This window comes from Zootoca vivipara, chromosome 1 (assembly GCF_965207765.1).
Source record: "Zootoca vivipara chromosome 1, rZooViv2.hap1.1, whole genome shotgun sequence".
NCBI lineage: Eukaryota > Metazoa > Chordata > Lepidosauria > Squamata > Lacertidae > Zootoca > Zootoca vivipara.
Genome location: NC_142582.1, coordinates 87,449,269 through 87,474,718, shown reverse-complemented (window position 1 = coordinate 87,474,718; position 25,450 = coordinate 87,449,269). Strand labels below are relative to the sequence as shown.

At 43.8% G+C, this 25,450-nt stretch overlaps 1 protein-coding gene across 2 annotated transcripts in view; it reads right to left on the bottom strand.

Moving 5' to 3' along the window:
• Nucleotides 1–14,700, bottom strand: part of PALS1 (protein associated with LIN7 1, MAGUK p55 family member) — a 55,031-nt gene extending 40,331 nt beyond the window's left edge. For both annotated transcript variants that reach the window (XM_035113874.3, XM_035113883.3), the window contains exon 1: nucleotides 14,368–14,700. The gene's annotated coding sequence lies outside the window, so the exon portion shown is untranslated. The remainder of the gene's footprint in view (nucleotides 1–14,367) is intronic.
• Nucleotides 14,701–25,450: the final 10,750 nt, after the last annotated feature.

The following is a 25,450-nucleotide window of genomic DNA, read 5'->3' as shown; positions in this document are numbered from 1 at the left end:
GGGCTATCAAGTGTGGTTACAGTATGGGACACCAGGGATGGGGAGAACTGACAACTTCTCTATGAACAAATGAAAGGGACACTTCAGATTCAAACCTTCTTCCAAAACAGTTCAACATCATTGTTAACTGCTTCTGAGCTCCTGGCAATTTGCTAATCTGGAACCCCTCTTCTGAATAAAAATCTGCTTGTGCCACACATAATTTTTTATTGATAAGAAATACATTGGAAAACAAAAAGAAACAACTCCTAGCAGTGCTAAAATACATAGAAGAAGAAGAAGAGGACGACAACGACGACAACGACTTTGACTACTTTGGAGTCTCAAAGCGGCTAACATTCTCCTTTCCCTTCCTCCCCCCACAACACACACGCTGTGAGGTGAGTGGGGCTGAGAGACTTCAGGGAAGTGTGACTAGCCCAATGTCACCCAGCAGCTGCATGTGGAGGAACGGAGATTACGAGTCTACCGCTCTTAACCACTACACCACACACACAGAACTCAACTACAGTGGTGCCTCGCTAGACGAAATTAATTCGTCCCACGGGTCTTTTCTTATAGCGAAAAATTCGTCTAGTGAATCCCATAGGAATGCATTGAATTTTTTTGCCCATAGGAACGCATTAATTGAATTGCAATGCATTTCTATGGGAAACCGCAATTCGCTAGATGAATTTTTCGTAAAACGCATTCGTCTAGTGAGGCAAGCTCCACTCGAAAAATCCTTTCGTTAAGCGGAAATTTCGTTAAGCAGGGCATTCGTTAAGCGAGGCACCACTGTACTTTATAATATGACCATGGGACATCCAGAAAGTATAAAAGAATGCAGCTACATAAGAACATGAATCATTCTCAAAATACAATTATAAACAAGCCTCTCACATATGTACCTTAATTATGTATACAAACTCAGCGAGAGGTGGGAGCCTGCTTTTGCTGGGTAATCTCATTTATATTAGGTCTAATGTGAGATAAACACTCTTATCTCCTCATCAACACAAAGAAGCCTTTCTCTTTTCTGATCTTTCATAATTGTCAGAGTTGAAAATCCCTGTTCAGAATACGGTACGTCGTGGAGAACTGTAGAATAATAGCACATGCTCTTGAAGAGAGGCATGGACACTGTTTCTGATTGTAGGTTTTTTTTTTAAAAAAATATATATACTAACTATACTGCACTGAAATGTTTAAATGTTTCTTTGATTGTCCTTTAATATTCCTACCACACTTGCTATCCTCTCCTGCCACACCTGTGTGGTGCACCACATCCATTAAGAACCACTGTCTTAGGCGGATGAGCGAGTGCTACTCTGTTACTCTTGCTTGACCTCTCTGCAGCTTTCAATAGCATGAACCATGGAATCCTGGATTGCCTCTGCAAGTTGGGGACACAGTGTAGGAAGAAGAAGGAGGAGGAGGAGTTTGTATTTGATATCCCGCTTTATCACTACCCAAAGGAGTCTCAAAGTGGCTAACATTCTCCTTTCCCTTCCTCCCCCACAACAGACATCCTGTGAGGTGGGTGGGGCTGAGAGACTTCAGAGAAGCGTGACTAGCCCAAGGTCTGCATGTGGAGGAGCGGAGACGCGAACCCAGTTCCCCAGATTAGGAGTCTACCGCTCTTAACCACTACAGCACAGTAGGAGGTTCCACTACTTCTGTGATCATTTCCAGACAGTAAGCATTCAGCTCCTTTGCAAATGTGTTGTAGGATGCTGCAGTGCCCCTTCGCCAAATGCTATTTAATTTCTATATGAAGCAGCTGAGTGCAGTCATTAGGTGATTTGGGTCACAGACACAGAGTCATCAGTATGATGACACACAGCTCTATTTCTCTGTAACATCTGAATCAGGTATTACTGCACAAGTGCTTGGTCAGTGCCTGGACTTAAGAGGTGGGCTGGAGGGGTGAATAAAAAAACTCACTCCTGGTAAGTTCGAAGTCCTATGTGTGAATAGTTCCTAGGTCTGATCAACTGCATGTTCAGGATGGAGTTGAGGATGGAGTTGAACTACATCTGAAGAAGCAGGCTGTTAGCAGGGGTGTAGGAAGGGACGGACGATAGGGGCGCTCCGCCCCGGGCAGTGCAATCCCGAGGGTGCCATGGCGGTTCCCCGCCCCGCCCCCAGAACGGGCGCCAGCCCCGCCCTGGTGCTGGAGCATTAAGCTCCGCCAGTGGCTGTTAGGCTAAGAGTACTTCTAAATCGATTGCTAATGCTGGAGGCCTAAGTGTCTTCAGTGGCTAGGAGTGCTTTCTACTAGCTTTGGCTGATATGCTACAAATGGCTACAGCAGGGTAGACAACCTAAGGCCCGTGGGCCGGATGCGGCCCAATCGCCTTCTCAATGCGGCCAGGAATTGGCGTGTTTTTACATGAGTAGAATGTGTCCTTTTATTTAAAATGCATCTCTGGGTTATTTATGGGGCCTGCCTGGTATTTTAACATGAGTAGAATGTGTGCTTTTATTTAAAATGCATTTCTGTGTTATTTGTGGGGCCTGGGAATTTGTTCATTGCCCCCCCCCCCAATATATAGTCTGGCCCACCACATGATATGAGGGATGGTGGACCGGCCCATGGCTGAAAAAGGTTGCTGACCCCTGGGTTACAGTGATATATGCAGTGCAACCTCAAGACTAGATTATTGCAATGCACTCTTACATGTGCCAACTCTTGACTAGAAGTTGCAGTTAGTGAAAAATGCAGCAGCCAGATAGTAACAATTTTGTTGAAAGAATTGCATGGGCATTGGGGCAACTATATGCTGTTGGGCCAAGTTTAAGACATTTTATTTTATAAAGGTTCCCCACCCTGTTGAAGGTTAAATTATACTTTGAAACTACAATCATATGTAAGATTTTCTTATATTATTCTCAAATACCTCCTGGCTATCATAGCCCAGAAGTGCATTAAATCTGAGCCATTGAAGCACCTGATGGACCTTGAGACCACAGCCTCCTCAGTTTTTAATCTGTGAAATGGATGTGATGGCTTAATTCACAGGACTATTCGTTAGAGGCATGGGAAAGGTTATGGAATGAAGGAGTAAAATTTATTGCCTGTAGCGCATTAAAAGAAAATATTATGAAAATGATGTATAGGTAGTATTTAACACCAACTAAACTTGCTAAAATGTGAGACAAAAGACGAGAAATGTTGGAAATGTAAAGAAAAGGAAGGGAATTTCTATCATATGTGGTGGACATGTAGTAAAGGCTTCTGGGAAATGATATATAATGAGTTAAAGAAAATGTACCAAAGTACATTTGTCAAAAAACCAGAAGCATTCTTATTGGGTATAGTAGCTGAAGAAATTCCAAAGACAGACCAAAAACTGTTTAGATATGCAACAATGGCAGCGAGGACTTTGTTAACCCCAAAATGGAAGCAACAGGAATTACCAACGATTGAAGAGTGGCAGATGAAGATGATGGAATACGCAGAGCTGGTGAAGCTGACTGGGAAAATCTGAAACCAATGTTATCAAGCTTTCCAAAAAGACTGGGGTAAATTTATACAGTATTTGAAGGACAACTGCAAACAATTAACAACGCTAGCAGGACTGACTTAAGAAGACTTGTAAAATTTTTGATTTATACCTTTTTACACAAAACCCTAGGGCTTGCTGATCAGAAGGTCGGCGGTTCGAATCCCCGCGCAACCCCAGAGTCGGTCACGACTGGACCTAATGGTCAGGGGTCCCTTTACCTTACACAAATATTTTAAAATGGGGCAATAAAAATGGATGAAATGTAAACAGGAAAAAGTACAAATGCTATGACACAGAAAGGAATTATGGTAACCACGAGACAGGAGGGAGGGAAACCAATTAGCTCATATGAGCAAATAATAATGTGAAAAAATAAGGTTATATTTAAATGATATAAAATGAAAAAATAATAAAGTATAAAAAATAATTCACAGGACTTTTTAGGATAAATGAAATAGGAATTATGAACCACTTTTCAACTCAAGAGACTAATACAATTGTTAAGAGGATCAAAAGGCAATTTATAACCTGGGACATTCCTGAATATTTTAGAGTTTTACAAGGAAGAGACCTTCAATCAGTTGATGTCAGCTTGGAACAGTAGAATTCGGCTACTCCCGTTTCAGGCAGGAGTGGTTTTTGTTAGTCATCACTTTAGTTTCATTCCATTCATTTTACACTTACTAGAACTTTGAGGGCGCAATGACATCAGATTTTGCAAACCTCAGAGAGAACTATTTCTCTCATGACATGCCACATTCTTCAGTGCACTAGATGAAGCAGAATTCTCTTTATAACATTGGAGTTTCCAGTGCCATCGTTTGATCAACTGCACATGGAAATCCAGTTTTGACTTACCTACCAGAATGATACATAGCTATGTCATTTATGATTATGTTTACCATTTGGCTGGAATTAAGATAAGACTTCTAAGTGTGGTTTTAGGAATGCTGCATTATCAGCTGAAGAGAAGGTTAAACTGAGAAATGAAAAACACAGCCTTTACTTACTTTTTAAGTCTACTGTTTAGTTCAGTGGGAGTTTTAGGTCTTAGGACAGCCAGTCAAGGCAATTAGAGGCATTTTTTAAGCAGGAGGAGATTCAGTGAAGTCTACCTGACTTCAGAAAAATAAGCAGTTCTGCGTTTCTCTTTGTGAGCTTTCTAGAATCATATATGTATTACCTTAACTACAAAAAGGTATATGGACCCATCAGTTAAGGATTTCAGCAAGGTCAGCCAAAACCTGAACTCACCAAAGACTTGACATTCCCAAGAGGAGAAGGGATAGGTGTCTTTGAATTTATGCTTGAACTCTGCAGTCCAGCATGGCTGAAAGGATGAGACCCCACTTGCGTTACCCAGTTCAGAGCTGGGAAGGAAAGGCGGGCCTTGTTCCCACAATGAGCTGGAAGGAGTACTCTAGACAACTCTGAAGTTCAATGTAACATCAAAGAGAAGATCTGCCCCAAGAGGGAACAAGTCCTTCTGAGGCCAGCATGGCAAAGACAAACTGCTCACTAGCTCTGAGTTGAGCAGGAGGAAGGAAACTCATTACCATGGGCCCAGCACAACATCAGAGTGAGTCCTTGCCCTACTCAGGAACTTGAAAAGGGTGAGGTTTTCTTGGTTTAATGGCAACTTGCAACATACTCAAATGACATATTTTCAGCATTGGAAACTTTTCTGTAATGAAAATTACACCTACATTTGTCTGTTATCTTTCCCTAAAATTCATTGTTTAATGATATCAGTAGTATAATAAATAGATATAATACCAGTCAAACTAATCAGCACCAAAGTTTAATTAATTAAATTTTATGAAGTATCCCCAGGAAACATATTTGTCTCTTTGACAGTATTCCTTTAAACATCTCTCTCCCTCACCAGTCCCCCTTTCTCTCTTTCAATCACACACACACACACACACACACACACACACACACAACCCAAAATCAAGCTCAGAATTCACATTAACCTAAGTGAAGGTTAAAATTTTGTTGAAGTAGATTAGTGGAACATATAATGCACACCTCTTGGGCTGTACCAGTTTTAGCCTGTTAATATAGTTCTTCATAACTTTTTCTTTAAATTTAGATAGCATAAAATAAGTGAATGTCTGCTGTTGAATCCTTATGTCTTAGAATTTACCCTAATGAATAAGATCCTAGAGACCCTACATGCAGTGTTCTTACATTAGGCTTCTCAGTCCAGTAAGACATCACAAGACCTATGATATATTATCTGGAAAAGTATGTCCACTGCACCAAGTCTAACTTAAAATCGTAGAGTTGGAAGGGACCCCAAGGGTCATCTAGTCCAACCTCTAGTCCAGGAATGTAGGACTAAAGCATCCCTGACAGGTAGATGGATGGTCATCCAAGTTGCTATCATGTGAACAACAAAACCAGTCACAATGTTCCCAAGGAGCTTGGTTTGGGTGCCTTTATAAGCTATAACTTGAGAAGCCACACAGGGAGCCTCATGTGGCACTGGATGTGAGATAGAAGCCATGACACCCAATAGCACAAACTAGCTGTAGTTAATTGCTGCACAGGTTTAGAGGGTATCCTGCATGACAGTCTTTACTTGTGGCATGAATGATTTGATTGAATTGGAAAGCAACAATGCATTGCTGTTTTCCCCAACCTGGAGGGATCTAACTCCCATCAGTCCAGTCAGCATGGCTAATGATGAGGAATGATGGAAGGCTGAGGTACAGGATCTTTCTTGTTCAGTGTGACACTTTTTCCAATACAGTATGTGGAAAGACCCAGCTTCAAAGCAGTGTACTGTCTGAAAGACAATTGCAAGCCCCCTCTTTAACTCATATGAAGAACCAATCATGCAGGCTGGAAAAAAATGCATGATCTGCCACTAAAGATGTACCTTGCATTTTGAGAAAATCCCCAGGGCAACACAGAGATTGAATGGCTGCACCCAATACATATAACAGAAAGACTGCAAGTTAAAATATTATCCTTCAGATCCAATGTAGCAAGCAGACACGAGTCTCCCACAGAATACATCTGATAAAGCAAGACCTAATGGTAAATCTATAAGTGCTTTGTAGCCAACTTGAGTTGTATTCAAAGTAGTGCTAAGTAGCACAAGGATTTCCACTCGTGCAGCAAGACTTCCCCCTCCCCAGGTGTTCTAGGGGTTTCCCCACCACTCTGGAACAGATTTGAGGAAGATGCAGTAGGAAAAAAAAGGGGGGGTTCTGTTGCACATGTGGTAATCCTTGCACTGGGAGGACCCATTAGATTATTTGGATACTGCTCCACATGTCTACAATCAAAGTAGTTCCTGAAAGCATGAATTCTGCCCCAAGTTCCATTATAGAATGCTTTCTTTGCCCATGAATATGAAATACATTTGTTAAAAATGATACCCTATTCTGTGCAATACAAATTCAAAGCAGCTAATACAATTTAAAATCAAATTAAACTGAAATCCAATAAAGCGGATAGCAAATAGCAAAACAGAAACGTAAATCTTAAAAGGACCTAACTAAAATATGCCCACTGAAATAAAACTGGCTTAAATGTGCACTTTAAAAGCAGGTAGTGAAGGAGCCAGAAACCTGCCTAGGAAGACGTTTTCATAATTTGGACATTGCAATAAAAAGTCCTGTCTCTTCATCCCCAAATAAACAAACCATCAGTGGAAAACCACAAGGACTTTGAAAGCTGAGCCAAGTTCTTCAGCAGGTTCAGGTTGGAGGAGACAATTCCTTTGAACCTCAGCCCAACACAGGCAGCTTATGTTTCTGAAGACCAAAGTGGGCATTTTGAATTGAGGTTGGCAAGAATGATGTCCAGAGAAGTTGGTACATAACTGGCATTGCATTAGTCCTGCTAGCCCCAGACAACAAGCCTGGCACAGCATTCTGGATCAAATGTAGTTTCAAGTCTGTCCTCAAAGGCAGTCTCAAATAGTGCAGTATATCCAAGCCAACCTGGAGCTGGCCAGGCAATGAATGACCATGTCCAGATCTAACTTTAGAAATGCAAACAGCTGGAATTCCAGTTAAAATTGATAAAAGGCATTCCTGTTAACTGCTGTTACCTGCATGTTCAGAAATGCAGATGGATCCAAACTGCAAATTGATTGACGGTGCAATGCAGGGCTTTATAAAAAATATTTCAAAATGTTGATTGGATTCAGAATCTGTGTCAGAGTCATGCTCATACCCCTTCCAAATTTGAATTATTTGTAGGCTGCCTGCAAATTCTTCACTGCACCTCAGGTCCCCAAAAGTTGGGCTTGTCATGAATATCTGATGAAAACTGATGGGACACCTCCTGCCACAGGGTAGAGGGTGTGAGGCAACAAGGTCTGCCTGCCTTGTGAGTGCTCAGGTAATTGAAGAACCACAGGATGGTAAGAAATTCACAAGATAAGCTTTAAGAAGTCAATATACCAGAGTCCAGTTAAGTAGTCACATACATCAACTACTAATTACACTGATAGGCAGTAACCTAAACTAGCAAATAATGTTCACATAAGTTTTAAAAAATGTAAAGGGACCCCTGACCATTCGGTCCAGTCGTGACCGACTCTGGGGTTGCGGTGCTCATCTCGCTTTATTGGCCGAGGGAGCCAGCGTATAGCTTCCAGGTCATGTGGCCAGCATGACAAAGCCACTTCTGGCGAACCAGAGCAGCACACGGAAATGCCGTTTACCTTCCCGCCGGAGCGGTACCTATTTATCTACTTGCACTTTGAGGTGCTTTTGAACTGCTAGGTTGGCAGGAGCTGGGACTGAGCAACGGGAGCTCACCCCATCGTGGGGATTCGAACAGCCAACCTTCTGATCAGCAAGCCCTAGGCTCTGTGGTTTAACCCACAGCGCCACCCATGTCCCCTTCACATAAGTTTACAGTACTTCCCTACAAAATGTTTAACCAGCCTGATACCAGTCAGTTAAGTACAGTACAGAGCTTGACCAGAAAGATTTATTTTAAATATCTGTATTCCAGATTTAAGGTTCAATGTGGCTCCTACAATGTGTTTTATAAATGATCAAGAAATTCAGTTGTTAGTAGCAAACATTATTACTTAAGACCAGCCCTCCATTATATAACAAAGTAAGGGGGGGAGGATCTTACAACTTCTCCAATAAGGGAGGAACTAGTAAGAAAGGTTCTGTTCCTAGTTGTTGAAAACTTCATCTAACATAATGGTGTTAAATGAACAAGGTCTTATCAGAGGATGTCAATTAATATGGGGATTCATAAATGGAGTGGTAATCTCTATTGATTCCAGTCCACACAGGGCTTCAAAGGTAAGTACCTCAAATTGGACCTGAAAGCTAACATTTCAGGAAGTTTTTAATGCTTCATTTTTACTCTTTTTATATATGCTGTAAACTGTCCAGAGTGGCTGAGAATATCCAGCCCAGATGGGCAGGGTATAAATATTATTAAAATTATTGTTTTTAATTTTCATTCTTTGTCAGAGTCCTCCGTGTGCCAGAAGTGGTTTAGTCATGTTGGCTACATGACCCGGAAAGCTGTCTGTGGAGAAATGCTAGCTCCATCGGCCTGAGATGAGTGCTGCACCCCATAGTCGCCTTTGACTGGACTTAACTATCCAGGGGTCCTTTACCTTTTACCTTTACTAATTTATTTCAACTGATAACTGTGAATGGGTGCTTAGAGTTGGTGGTAAGAAAGACAGCAGCAAGATCTGTAAGTTGCCCCTTTCTTTGAATTTTGTGGTGCAAATATTCCCTGGTCAGTGTTAAGTTGCCAGATGACAGATTTGGAACCATAAACTATTAATCTTTTGGTGAGAGGTCACCATATATCTGCTCTCAGTGTGCTTGCTGTCTTGCTACTGAATGCATTGTCATTGCTGTTTTGGTGCTTAGCGTTGGTGGCAAGACAGCAACAAGATCTGCAAGTTGCCCCTTTCTTTGAATTTTGATAATGCATTCACTAGCAATACAGCAAACCTAAAAAGGGGAGGTGATCAAGCAGACACAGGTAGTAACTGATGCTCCAAATGCAGCAGCTATCAGTCAGGGACATCCAACACACTGAGTATGCACCAGGTTCAGAATCACTCTCTTATTTCAACCAGGTGGTTGAGCCAGAACTACTGCAGTACACAGAGATATACATGCCTAAGGAACAGTTGACAGGACATTGCGAGAAGATGGCCAAGTTTCTAAGGGCACAGAACTCATTGACCAAGACACATGGAATTGCTGTCCACTACAGCAATAAAGTTGTATCTCATCACATGTGTTTTACTGGATGAGAATGACTTCAATTGACAAATAAATGTGTGGGTATGAACACTGGATAAAATTGTTAGATCTAATTGCATCTTGTGTACTAAATGAACCATCACAATGGCTCTAATGAGCAAAGTAAGTGATTGTTCCTCTTCAAGTTTGGAATATTTTCCTTGGCACCACAGCATGCTTCAGACTGAACCAATGCTCTGTTCTAGCTCCTTAATTCTCATTCTATAATCAGATGGTTTTCCTGACGAATTAGAAGCCTTTTTTTGCTTTCAAGTGCTTATATTTATTATAGTGATATTGCCAGTTTTCAATTCCAAATCAAATTGAGGAATTAATCCATCACTTATCTCACCATGTCATGTAGATTCATTTTAGACTATAACTGCTATTGCATAGCTGCCAAGTTATCCCTTTTTAAAAGGGATTTTCCCTTATGCTGAATAGGTTTCCTCGCGAGAAAAGGGAAAACTTGGCAGCTATGCTATTGCTATCAGTATTAACACTGTTGCCTGTGAAATGGATACATACCGTACAAAAAAGTAATATGGTGTTAAAACATGGAATAAGTGGCTCAGCTTAAACTCACTTGTGTGCAATCCAAGCAAAGTTAAGTACTTTTAAGTCTCACTGATTTCAGTGGGAGAGATTTAAGCACACATTTAATTCTCCTGTTGAAATTAATGGGACAAAGTACTTAGCTTCAGCTGGAGTGTGTTCTTAGTGTTTAAAAAGTTCAGCAATCAAAAGGAAAGCCACATATTTCAAAAGCATCTGCTTACCTCTCTGAAGTTTCACCCAGGTAAGATACTTAATAGTTACTATAAAATTGCTCTAATCCAGAAATTTAAGCTTATTCAGGCAATGATTCACAGTAAGAATAATCAGAAGCAGATTTTGTATTTCTAATAATAAGCAAGTGGTATTAAGTTCACATTAAGTTATTTAAAACTGTTATAGCACATCTACATGAATTGGATTCTAAGCATATCATTACATTTGCAAGGCTCCAACTCTTAAATTCATGATGAAGTTTATTTCCTACATGATCTGTGCTTCTTTGATTATCCAAGACTTGTTTTTCATTTCAATCATTTTTTTTAAACTCTCTTACATTCAGGGCTGACCTGTAGACTAAATTTGTTGTGAACGTTGATGAAAAAAATATTGAGCACAATTCTGCCTTTCTGCTTGTTGCCTTTAAAGGCTTAATTCTGACACAGGGAAGCTTAAAACTTCTATAGTATGAATTTTTGAGACAAAGATAATAGATTAATTACACACCTTAAAAATCCCTTTAGCCAATGCCCACCTCCTGTTTAGATAGTCACACAATGAAGTACACCTTCCCCAAATATTTGCATAAAGAAAGCAGATTCTGAGAGACAGGCACTACAAATATGCCACATTAGTGAAAAATCTATATCTACAACCACTGAAATGAATATAAATGGAATAAGAAAATAAAAATTAAATTGTGACACTATCAAAGGTTAATTGAAAATATACACAAAAAATGATGCCAAGTTTCTGTTTGGACCCACTTTGGCTGGCTAGGGCTAAGCCAGAAGATAGGTATGTTTTAATTTTAATCTTTTATAAATATTGTAGCACAGTGGGCCCACAGGATGGAACATACTAGAAATTTGAACCAGATTGACTTGTTGCTAGCTAGTGCCCTTTTAAGCTTTAAACGACAGGATAGAATAGGTTGATTCAATGGCCAAAGCAGATCCTTAATACTACTAGCTCAAGAATGACTTATCGACCACCCAGCAGGAGAAAAAAGCCTAGCTGATCATGTCTTAGCTCATTAACTCTAAAGGTCTCACTTATCTCTACTGTTGCTAACCAAGAAACCAAATTTAGAATAATTCTTCTAGCCTCAAAAAAGCTATACCACCACTATGGAAACAGATTAAAAGGAAAACCACTTACTTCCCCCCAGAATTAACAGTTTCTTCCAAGATTGATTCCTACAATAGGTCTTAGATTTTGAGCATGGACAATCTTTATTTACCATTAAAAACAAACTAACCATGCCTACACAAGTCTAACAGCAATTCAGAAATACACGAGTAAAACTACTGTTTTGCATTTATTTATCTTTAATATTTAACAGCTGCCTTTCCACTCACTACTTATACAATATAAATAACACACAATATAAATAACACACCAATAAAACCACCACTCTAATGCAACACAAACCATGTATATGACCTATTAAGCATTCTAAGTCGCTGAAATCAATTAGATTTAAGCCTATGTGCTGATGTCTGTCCCACTGCAAACAATGCAACTTAGAAGTGCTTAACTTTGATCAGAGGAATATAGGAAATAGCCTTATATCGTGCTATGCAACTCATCAGAGTTTCAGCCCTATTTGGAGGCACCACGGGCTAAATCTAGGACCTTTACCTGGAACACACAAGCCCTAACATTGAGCTACTGCTCTTCCTCTTTGGTTGGCTTGTGGTTGAACTCTGCCCCGTAACTTTAAGTGACGTTAGCCGAGCAATATGTTAGCAATGATAGAATCATATGTTTTCAGGTCACCTGCTTCAAATAAGAACTCAAGTGATTAGTGCCTGTTGAAGACCTTTCTCTTCTACAAGCCTTCTGAGTATGTACATCTACAGCCTGCACGGTGATATAGTGATCAGTGTTCTTGTTTAAGTGCAAGTGATTATTATTTATGTTTAACTGGATTTTTATGCTTTATTGTTGTTTACATTGTTACCCACTCAGATCATTTATGATGAAGGGCAGGAAATAAATTCAGAAAACTGTTTGCAATTTTTTAAAAAACAAACAAACATGTTGACTAGCAAGCCTTTTTTAACAGTGTTTAATGCAGAAAATGTTTCTAGGGGCAACACTACTGTTGTTTTCTTCAGTTCAAACTACAGTATTTGAACAAGATTATTTTTCATTCGATAACCAGATACTGCATATTATTTAAGAATATACTATAGCCTTTAAGTGGTTTTTTATTTTTAATTAAAAAAAGTGATTTCATATAATTCTCACCTGCATTTACATTTGAGAATACAACTTCCTCTGTAGAACAGGAAGTAAGAAATCTGAAGCTCACTGGCTCTAAAATTTGTGGAACTCCTTCAGTGTTCCTTTTATAGTAAGTTCAACTAAATTCAACTTAGCAGTTTAAAATTGAATTGTCAACATTTGTTGTCATCCCAACTGGGACAATCAATACAGCACCACAGAGATGGCATTTTTCAGATATTTACTTTACCCCTTTTCTAAAATCCAACAAAGTTTTCTGAAATATTGGCTGAAAAATATAAAATATATAGTTATCACTTATTGTTCAGCAAAAGCAAAAACATCTCTTTTCTACTCTTGCTGGGCAATATGCTAATATACACTGCCATATGTCCTATATACCAGTGGTCCTCAACCCCCGGGCCACGGACTGGTAGCGGTCCGTGGATCAATTGGTACCGGGCCGCCTAAGGATCATTAAATACAATTAAATTATTAAATCAAAACAATCTAAATAAAATATAAACAATAAACATCCCCCCCCCTCAGCGGGCCGCAGTAAAATTATCAAACGTTGACTGGTCCACAGCGATAAAAAGGTTGGGGAGCACTGCTATATACAGTTCCAACTTTATTCCAAGATTGACCAAAAGAAAGAAATTGGGATGGGTGGGGTGTAGACTCAGATCTTGGCGTTTTAATACTGTTACAGTCCCGAGATACATTCACAGAGGTAAGACAGCTTTATCTACAAAATACTTCAAAAACCCCACTTTCCCGATCAGAGGTTCCAAATGGTATCGCAACATTAACCCACCCAGCACGTAATTCGGAATAGATAGCGTGTTGCCGGTACACAAGGTAATCCTTCCTGCAAACGCCCTCCATGCCGGCAGAGACTAATGGCTTTACAAGGCCAACTCCCCAAACATGGGACTTCCAGCAGGTTGCGAAAAGGGGGCCGGATTAAGCACAGGACACACTGAAATAGAACGTGTGTGAGCCAACAATGGAAATAGCTGCACCTAAAGGAAACCCAGGAGACAGGGATGGCAAAAGGAGTCATTTGAGGAAGCAGCCCAACACGCAGGTTACACACAAACTGCAAATACCTGAGGATTAACGCAAAAGAGCGTAGAAGTGGGAGGGGGGAAGAGAATAAATGTCAACAAACAAGACTGCCTGTTCAGTTTCTACTCAGGCACGTACACACAGACAGAGGAGATATAAACAGGCAGGGAGAGAAAGCACGGAGGAAAGGCGGGGGTGGGAAAGGTCTCGAGAAGTAACCAGCCAGACACGGAGACAAAAGTTCACACACACGCACAGGGGAGGGGGGAAGGAGGAAGAGGCTGAATAAGACAACATGCAAGAGGAGCAGCGCCACCTTATTCCCGGCACACTCCCCCCCAACCAGACGCCTCAGAAAAGGGGTCTCGGCTCCCACAAGAGCCCAAACGCACACACGGGAGAAGGGCTGGGCGACTAACTTTGGGGGCAGGAGTCCCCCCTCTCGCCCAGCCAGCCAACTTCCAGCTCGCCTCCCCCCGCCCCCTCTCTCTCGGAGACCTGTTGAGCGGCTTCAGGGCTAAGTCAGAAAAAGGGCGTCTCACCTGAAAGCAAAGGACGTCTTTCTACTGAAAGCAGCACCGGACGAGGCTCAGCCTAATCGGGAGAGGGAGGAGGAGGAGGCGCGCGCCCGGCAGCACCGCTTCACTTGAGGCCCCTCAGAATAACAGACGCGGGCCGGAGACAGGCAGCGAGACACAACCCTCCCAATTCACCCCGCGCGCAGCCGCCCAGGGAGGAAGGCAGAGCCGAGCACCACAACTTCGGCCGCCGCCGCCGCCCCGCCTCCTGTGCCAGATCCCCAGCAACGAAACCGACTTCCCACGCTGCGCGCATGTGCGCACCAGTTTCTCTCCCCCCACCCGCCTCTCTCTCTCCCGCCCCATCCTCAAGCCCCTCCTCGCGAGGGTAGGGGCGACCTCCTGGAAACGTGCGCCTGCCCTCTGCTGCCGAGCGTTCTCCAGACGTCACGGTAGCTGAGCGCGAGCGAGTTTCTTCTCGCGCTCCCTCACGCGCAGCTACCTCGCGTGAATTCCTACCCTCCACAGCTCCGCCGCGTCTCCATATCACTTCCAACCGCAGTTTGCCAGAACTGGCGAAAATGCCTTTGACCATGTGAGGGGAAAGGATGGCGTGTGGTCGTGATAACTCTTGAGGGGAAGGCGGTGTAGGCGCTGCCCCTGCCCCCTCCGCTTATAACGACATCTCTGTAGGTAGAAATGGAGCAGGTGACGTTTCTCAACCCTGGGTTAAGTTTCTCTCAAGCGTTTACGTGGCGGGCCGCGTTCAGGTGATCATAAACCATTTTGTGAATAATAAGCAGCCCTTTAGTTAATTAAATTAATGTAAATGCAAGGTAACTTATTGTTATGTACTGAGCTGAATCCTAGAACAATAGGATTCAGAATCAGCGGGAGCTACCCAATCCAACTCCAGGTGGAAGTGAATCCGCAACCTGATTGGCCTGCTGGAGCAGCCAATCAGGCGGCTGGCAGAAGTGAATCTGCTACCTGATTGGCCTGTAGGAGCAGCCAATCAGGCTGCAGGCAGAAGTCAATCCACAATATAATTGGCCCACAGGTGTAGCCCTGAAGTAGCCAATCACGCAAGGCCCATTGTGTAAATAATGTATATAAGCAGATGGTTTTGGGGAAAGAGCCATTCGTCTTCTCTTCTTCTCCTTGATGAATATGAGCTGAATAAAGAGCATGAAATTCACTCTCGACTCCGAGTATATTTCACTGGCGACGAAGGTGGGATCCTGCTGAGCTGACCGCCACCACGCACTGCACCGCAGCACCGCCACCTGCTGCACCGCTGCATCGCACCGTGCATCCAGGCTTCAGCTCCAGGACCCAAGGAACCCAGAATGGCAACCGACAGCAGCTTCTTGCCATTCAAACCAGCATCAGGAGACTGGGAAGGGTACGCCGCCCGTTTCAACTTCCTCCTGCAAGCGAAAGAAGTCACCAACGATGCCATGAAGAGGGCGACATTCTTCAGCGTCTGTGGAGAGGAGACGTTTGAAATCGCCCGGGCTCTCCTTGCACCTAGAGATGTCGCTACCGTCTCTTACAAAACAATAATGGAACGGCTGAAGGAGCACTTTTCACCACAGCCCTCGGTGGTGGCTTGCCGAAATGCCTTCTACGCAAAGCGGCAAGCCCCGGGGGAAACCATAACTGGGTTTGTGACCTCCCTCCGCCAAGCCGCCCGGTTATGCAACTTCTCAGAGTTGGAGAACATGCTTCGTGACCGCCTCGTCGGTGGCCTGAGGGACGAGATGTTGCAACGACGCCTCTACGCCAAAAAAGACCTCACGTTCCAGATTGCTCTGGAGGAAGCCCTGGCAACCGAAGCCGCCGAGAGGTCAACGCAAGAGGCACGACCGGCCCCGCCATCCCAACCGAGGGTCTACCACGAAGACCTCACCGACGAATCCGAATCTGACAGGGAGGAAGTACACCGAGTACAGCGGCGCACTCAAGCAGCACACACACCACAGCAGCCTCGACGAGAAGGAGGGAACTGTGCAAGCTGCGGGGAGAACCACGAGAGGAGGACCTGTCGTTTCCGCAACGCAGAGTGCAGGCAGTGCAGAAAATTGGGACACATCGCCCGGGTGTGTCGGGCTCGACTCACCCGTCGACAAGCATCAGATGACCGACCCAGGAGCCCCAGGTCACACGGCACCATGCACCAAGGCAACTCGACGGAGATCACGGACTACCAGGGATTCCTGGCGTCACCCCCTTCTTCGATGATGTACTGATCGCCGGGCCCACACCAGAGGAATTTGAGGACCGCCTCCGCTCCGTCCTGCACCGTTTCCAGACAGCGGGCCTCAAGGTGAAGCGGGAAAAGTGTTTACTGGGAGTGCCGCAGGTGGACTTTCTGGGATTTAAGGTGGACGCAGAAGGGGTCCATCCAACCGGTGACAAGGTACGGGCCATTTGTGAGGCCCCAGCGCCCAAGAGCAAGCCCGAACTTCAGTCATTCTTGGGACTATTGAACTTTTACCATGCCTTCCTTCCCCATAAGGCAGCGGTAGCGGAGCCCCTACACAGACTCCTAGATAAAAGGGCCCCTTGGGTGTGGGGCCAGCGACAAAGGGCCGCATTCCAGGCAGTCAAGGACTTGCTCGTCTCAAACTCGGTCTTGGCACACTTCGACGAGAGGCTGCCAGTGGTGCTGGCATGCGACGCCTCTCCCTATGGCATCGGCGCTGTCCTGGGACACCAACTCCCGGATGGAAGAGAGGTGCCGGTGGCATACTTCTCCCAGACGCTTGCTGCAGCCGAACGAAACTACTCACAGATTGACAAGGAGGGTCTGGCAATTGTGAAGGGCGTAAAAAAATTCCATGATTTCTTGTACGGGCGGCCCTTTACCATAGTGACTGACCACAAGCCGTTGCTTGGCCTGTTTGCCCCCGAGAAGCAGACCCCCCAAGTGTTGTCTCCACGTGTCCTCAGGTGGTCAATTTTCCTTGCCGGCTACCAGTATGCACTAATCCACCGCCCTGGGAAGGCGATGGGCCACGCAGACGCACTCAGCAGGCTACCACTACCAGAAACAGGCCCCGACCCAGCGCCTGCGCAAGAGGTTATGACCCTGGAGCTGCTTCCCGACCGACCCATTCAGGCACAAGAAGTTGCGCACCATTCCACAAAAGATAGGGTCATCTCCCGGGTCCTGGACTGGGTGTGGCGAGGATGGCCCAGCAGCAGCCCCGGGCCAGAATTCGCTGGCTACACAAACCGCAAACATGAACTGTCGGCCCACAAGGGGTGCCTGTTATGGGGAAGCAGGGTTGTTGTTCCCCAGCCCCTCCGCAAAAGGGTCCTCACAGCCCTACACGAGACACACCCAGGGGTAGTGAGGATGAAGGCCCTTGCCAGGAGTTATGTGTGGTGGCCGGGGATTGACAGAGAGATAGAGGCCTGGGTCCAACACTGCCAGACCTGCCAAGAATCCCGCCCGGATCCCCCAAGGGCCCCAGTCCAGCCCTGGGAGTCCGCCCGACATCCATGGTCACGCTTGCACGTGGACTTCGCTGGCCCCTTCCAGGGAAAAACATTCTTCATAGTGGTGGATTCCTACACCAAATGGCTGGAGGTCGCACTGGTACCGTCCACTTCTACGGCGGCAGCCATCCGGGTACTACGTAAGCTGTTTGCAACCCACGGGCTCCCTGACACCCTCGTCTCGGACAATGGAACCGCATTCACGTCAGAGGAGTTCCAGACCTTCACAGCGCAGAACGCCATCCGCCACATCCGCTCAGCACCATTCCACCCTGCCACCAATGGCCAAGCGGAGCGCATGGTGCGGACCACCAAGGACAGCCTCCGCCGCATAACACAAGGGGACTGGGAATACCGCCTTGCCGCATTTCTTCTAGCACAGCACAGCACCCCAAGCACAACGACGGGCCGGAGCCCAGCTGAACTACTCATGGGCCGGCGCCTTGCAACTAGACTGGACCGACTTCACCCCGACAGAGCTCAGGATGAGGTAGTGGTGGGGAAAGGCAGGAACCCCCGGACATTTGTGGCCCAGGACCCAGTGTATGCAAAGAATTTTGGGGCAGGCCCAGCATGGGTACCCGCCACAGTCACCAAGGTGACCGGTCCCGTGTCGTACGAGGTACTAACGGAAGGGGGGCAATGTTGGCGCCGCCACTGCGACCAGCTACGGCGACGATTCCCAGGAGGAACCCAGGAGGAGAGCGGGACAGAGGGGTCCCAAGGGGACAGCAGGGCAGTGAGGCCTGTAGAGCGAGAGGGGTGGGCAGGGGAAGCAGAAGCAGTAGGCACAGAGGGGCGCCCCGAGGCTGGAAGGACACCGGAACCAGAGTCACAACCTAGTGGTTCAGTGGCGCCAGACCAGACAGCCCCGGCACAGCCAGCAGCCTCGGAACACGAGCCAGAACCAGAACCCCTGACCAAGGAACACCCCAGGCCACAACGCACACGGAGGCGGCCAGCAGACCTTGGGGACTACGAATGCAACTTCCCGGGCAGGACTGGAACTTAGAGGGGAGGGGTGTTATGTACTGAGCTGAATCCTAGAACAATAGGATTCAGAATCAGCGGGAGCTACCCAATCCAACTCCAGGTGGAAGTGAATCCGCAACCTGATTGGCCTGCTGGAGCAGCCAATCAGGCGGCTGGCAGAAGTGAATCTGCTACCTGATTGGCCTGTAGGAGCAGCCAATCAGGCTGCAGGCAGAAGTCAATCCACAATATAATTGGCCCACAGGTGTAGCCCTGAAGTAGCCAATCACGCAAGGCCCATTGTGTAAATAATGTATATAAGCAGATGGTTTTGGGGAAAGAGCCATTCGTCTTCTCTTCTTCTCCTTGATGAATATGAGCTGAATAAAGAGCATGAAATTCACTCTCGACTCCGAGTATATTTCACTTATAATTGACAAAAGGAGTTGGCTCATTTGTAAAAAGCCGAAGACCACACGTTGACCTTTTTATTTAACAAAACCTGCTTGACTGTAGTACATAAAACAATTTACACAAAGCAATTCCAAAATGTTCCATTTATCAATAAAAGATTATTAAAAACAGATTAAATAAATATATATCAAAAGCTAATTAAAATCAACAATACACTAAAAACAGACTAAAACACATGTAAGTTCTACATGTCTAAATAGGCCTGCCGGGGAAAAAAAATTAAGCAGGTACCCAAAAACATACAGTAGTACTGTAAAGGTGCCTGCCTGATACTGATAGGGAGTTCCAAAGTGTTGGTGCTTTACTTTTGATAATTTCTTTCACAATAATAAGCATGCACCAAAGCCAAACAGCAGTTAAAATAAATTTGTGCCATCACCTCACTAGACCATGAACAAAATTTGCCCTTAGCACTTCCTTCTCACTTTATGCTGCATAATCCCACTCCCCTAATGGGGGTGGCAAGCAGATACACCTGGCCTTGGTCACCTAAAATATATATTTTCATATCACAGGGTAGTTTACAATATTGTATGTATATATATATATATATATATATATATATATATACAGCAGAAAAGTGAAGAGGGGATTGCGAATCAGCTAAAAGGAAAGTGGGAAACAGTAGTTTTCCCCTGTAGAATGGGCTGTTTGGTTGCACATTTGATTGCACTTGGAAATGAACTCCCCTGTAAATATTCCCAAATAAATTGATTATAAGGACTATTCCCCACCCCCTTGGAGCTGAATTGGCCCTGTATTCCAGGGGTAGGCAACCTAAGGCCCGTGGGCAGGAGCGTGGGAAGCTCCTCCACTGCCTGTGGGCCGGATGCGGCCCAATCGCCTTCTCAATCCGGCCCGTGGATGTTCAGGGAATCAGTGTGTTTTTACATGAGTAGATGTGTCCTTTTATTTAAATTGCACCTCTGGGTTATTTGTGGGGCCTGCCTGGTGTTTTTACATGAGTAGAATGTGTGTTTTTATTTAAAATGCATCTCTGGGTTATTTATGGGGCATAGGAATTTGTTCATTCCCCCCCCCCCCATATAGTCTGGCCCACCACATGCTCTGAGGAATGGTGCACCGCCCCCCTGCTGAAAAAGGTTGCTGGCCCCTGCTTTATTCCTTCTGAATACTTAAGCTGAGAAGCAGAGTGATCATGCCTGTTATGAAAAGGTTCAAAGTTAATAACAACGCCTGTTTCTGAGTGCTGTCCCTTTGAGGTGTACCTCCTCCCATGGAATTGCATCAGGCATCAGTCTAGATTTCTTTTAAAACTAAGCTATGTTCTTATTTCCAGAAGTAACATCTCCACGTGAAATGTTCACCTATTAATACTTGGAGATAACACTCAAAACGTAACTATTGGTAAGTAACCTCTATTTATTTCTTGAAATAAGGCAATAGAAAAAGTAACCTGAACTGGAATATTTGAACCGTGGATTTTTTCTGGAAATAATACAATAAAATAATGAGATTGATTTGATGTAATCTCTAATTTCATATTGGAGTATACCCTGGGGATGGTTAGAAAGTACAGTAAATTATTGTACACAGCAGAAGCACTGGCAAAATTCTAGTACACCACCTAATGTGTACTGAGTTCTGGAATTCTTGCAAAGAACTTTGGACTAGGTGACTGTAATGCAGGAAGGCATTTTTACGTTCTTAAGCAAGATTGCAGCGCAAGTTCTTAGATAATTAAGACATAACTTAAGAGATGCCAAGTATGCACTCTTGCTTTGCATATTTAACAGGTAGTTGTCTTCTTTGAGAATCATAGGTTAAATAGAAAGGGTAAACAATGCAGAGCTGAAATATTTGGGAACTTGTTGGACTAAAAATTATATAAAAATGAAACAGATAGCAAAATAAGTACCCAAATAGCAAGTGTCTTATCTTACAAGCAGTTAATAGTTCAGCAATCCAAAGTGACTGTACTTTTATATTGCTATTTTTAGTGCTGCTATTTTTGGATATTAACCTGTTGAATATTTATGTTACTCTATGATGTCTTAGGGTATTTAGTAAAAGCAGATCAGGTGTCAGTTGCATGTTTTATATTACATTTTAAAGCAATTTCTACTGTCAGGCTGGAAAGTTTCCTCCTGTATTTAGGGGGGAAACACAATTAAGGAATTTTTTAAGATCCTTCAGATATGTAACTCATAAGTTTATACATATAAATAAATAGGAATGTGGAATTGTTAAAAACAACAACAAAAAAACCAATGGGCCATGATGTCAGACTTTAGGATGTGTGGACATAATTTTACTGCTAATGTGGAATTCCTTTTAAGATGCAGTACGGTGTTGTACAAGGCCATAATCAGTAACAATATTCAAATTGATGAACCATGAGCTCAGCAGAATATGTGTTTGACGCTACTGTTGCTGGTCCCATTGTCCAATAAACAAGTCCCTCTTCGGCTTTATAATCAGTTTCTCTCTTTGAAAGTAGGAACAGCTATGAAGACAGCAGAACATTTGGTTCTGAGCATACCTGTTGCCTCACTGGAGCATATTATTATTGCACACCATCCCAGTTTCAGAGCAGTACAAGATTACTGGAGTTCTAGGCACTCGAGGGTTTGTGTTTCCTTTTGGAAATGAGGCACAGTGGAGACTTGTCTTTATAATATGTGGCTTATTTACACATATATACAACCTGTACCTGCGATAGAGGGGTTCACAACATCACCACCCCAAAAGGGTCTTGCTTCTTCCTTAGTCATAGCCTTGGATTCAAACAGAAATCAAACATTGTGTTCTGACTCTCCCCTCAGCTTTCCAGCTTGCTGCTTTCCTTCTAAGTGACGTTATTGCTTCCTAACCTCTCTACTCTAAACTCTGGCTTTATTTGTTGAGGGAGGGGGCCCCACCAATTTGCTGTCTCACAGTAGGGTTGCCAGACTTCAATAGAGGACAGGACTTCTGTGCCTTTAATTGCCCTGCTCTCTTTTTAGTCTGGAAACCTTAAAGAGAAACCAGCAGACCCTTTGCTTGGAAAGTAAACAAAGGGTCTGCTGGTTTCTCTTTAAGGTTTCCAGACTCAAAAGAGAGCAGGGCAATTAAAGGTACAGGTGTCCTGTCCTCTATTGAGTCTGGCAACCCTAAGTGAGAGCAATGATATTACAGTATAATGATTCAGGCCACAGGTGATAGAATTTAGCTTCATGATAAATTGTAATTCAGTAGTTACATACTGGAGAGTTACTTTGATTTTCCTGTGTTCACAATTGGCTACTTTAAGGTCAGTTGTTGATTTTCTTTGGAGCCCGTCAGCTTTGGACCATATTTCATGAATGCTTATGCCATTTCCGTGTGCTGCTCTGGTTCGTCAGAAGCGGCTTTGTCATGCTGGCCACATGACCTGGAAGCTGTACGCCGGCTCCCTCGGCCAATAACGCGAGATGAGCGCTGCAACCCCAGAGTCAGTCACGATTGGACCTAATGGTCAGGGGTCCCTTTACCTATGCCATTATAGATTTGCTGGAGTTAAAGGTGCAACAAAACTTACAGTACAAACTTTTTCAATTTATCATTAAATAAACAATTACAAAGCAATGTTCAATGCCCACATTTTTTATAATTCTCTTAATTATGACAAAAGAAGAATAGTATCTGCACAGAAACTTAATTGATAGACTATAGGACAAAGTGTTTGCTAATGTTGCCCTCCAGAGGAGGAATGAGATACCACAGAAAGAAAAGTGGGAAGAGGAAACAATTTCTAGGCATTCTCTAATGGCAATCATAGTATTTCACGAATAATGAAGTACGGTAAGTAGTGGAGAGAGTCTATTCTTTCTAATGGGCCTATACTCAATCCAATTGTTAATAATTTATTTGGCACTTTTGCAGTCCTGTCCTGTTAATGTTTACTCAGAAATTGTCAACATTGGGGCTCAGGATCTTCACAAACTTGGCGCAGTTTCAGGCCTGATGAACATAGCAGCTCATGCCCTGTAGATCCTACTCCATAAAATCAGTTACCAAGACTAAAACTTGCTGCCCCCCCACAACCGCCTATGTCTCCTCCTCTCCAGGGCTTCTTGCAGGCAGTCAGAGATTGTGTGCAGCCTGTCTTTGCTCTTCCTGTTTCATACATTTCCTGGTTCTGGGAGTATGTAGGGAGAGGAGCTTATCACAGCAGCAGAGGGGAGACACCTGTGACTCTTCACTAGCTTGATTCCCCTCTGCCTCTTGACCTCCCCCCTCCCACTCATCTGCTTCAGCTTCTGCCCCTGAATCTTGACTTCTTTCTGCCACAGGCTCTCCCCACAAACTAAGTCCTGTTACCCCTTTGGCTTCCAACACTTCCTCTTCCCAGTTTCTCCCTCTTCTCTACTCATCATTGTCTTACCACCACTTCCCACACTCTGAGCCTTCTTCCCTTGGTAGTTCCCCAGCTGGGGATTCATCTGTGTCCAACCAGTCAATGACAGGTGGATCTTTCTATGTTTGCCTATATCATAAAAAATGTAAAGCTGTCATCACTCTGCAGTTTGCAGTCTTCCACAGTATGTTCACATAATGTGTTACACTCCTAATAGCATGTGTTGTCTTAAACACAAAGTTCCAGAATCAATGCAGTAGTTTAGAACAGGTATTTTATTAACAAGCAAACACCCATGTAGGAACAATATACACCAACTGATTTTAACCTTCTCTAATAGAAGAAGCTAAGTGACAGGCTTGATCCAAGTGACAGACTTCCTCCCAAAAGTGGAAATGTGTTGACTCATTGGCCCCTTTCAACATGGGCATTACATGAAGGGGGATCACACATAGTATGGGGTTGTGAGACACCACCTCTGGTCCCCCTTCTACATAAGAACATAAGAGCCTGCTGGATCAGGCCAGTGATTCATCTAGTCCAGCATCCTGTTCTCACAGTGGCCAACCAGATGCCTATGGGAAGCCTGCAAGTAGGACCTGAGTCCACTCTTGCCTTCTGTGGCTTCCAGCAACTGGTATACAGAGGCATATTGACTCCTTTGACAGTGAGGGCTAAACATTGTCATGGTGGCTAGTAGTCATTGATAGTCTTATCCTCCATTAATTTGTCTAATCCTTTTTAAAAGTCATCCAAGTTGGTGGCCATCTATGCCTCCAGTTGAAGCAAATTCCATAGTTTATATATGTACTGTGTGAAGTTATCTTGTTTGTCCTGAATCTTCATACATGTAACTTCACGGGATGTCCCTAAGTTCCAGTGTTACGATGGAGGGAGAAAAACGTTTCTCCATCCACATTCTCCATTCATGCATTATTTTATACATGTCTATCATATCACTTCTTACTCACCTTTTCTTTATACTAAAATGCCCCAGATGTTGTAACCTTTCTGCATAGAGTTGTTCCATCCCCTTGATCATTTTGGTTACCTTTTAAGGCTGAACCTTCCCAACTCTACAATATCCTTTTTGAGGTGAGGTGACCAGAACTGTATGCAGCCATGCCATAGATTTGTATAGTAGCTTTATTATATTAGCAGTTTTATTTTCAATTCCTTATTTTCAGTTTCATCCCTGGCATGGAACAGCTGCTGCACATTGGGTCAACATGGACAGCCACTGCCAGTTCAGACTGCATGAGCATAGATGTGAAATCAATATTTTTGCCCCAACGTGTATCACTTTACACGTTACACTGAATTGCATGTGCCATTTTACTGCCAGTTTATTCAGTTTGGGGAGGTCTTTTTTTAGTTCTTCACAGTTCATTTTCACACTAATGACCCAGAAAAATATAGTATCAACATTACTGGCCTCATCACTGGTGTCTACATGGGAAGCATGGAATAAGGGAAAGGTTATGTACTCTTCATGTGTAGGCTTTCTCTGAGTTCTGGATTCATGATTGTACAGGCCTAACAGCAATGCCTAATGTGGATACTGGGGATGTGTCCAGGTACATTACCTTTCTAATGTGATTCTCCTTCTTGTGACAACATAAGTGTGAAAGGACTATTGCATGTTCTCAAAACTAGTTGCCAATCTTTTCCTTTCTTTCACATGGTCTGAGTCCATTGTGAACTGGTATAGATTATGACATTATTTGCATCACTATAGCATATCGTAAGTTTACTTGATAAGCAAAAGAACTTAAGATATACCTACATCAAATTTCCTGTAATATAAGTGTTTTA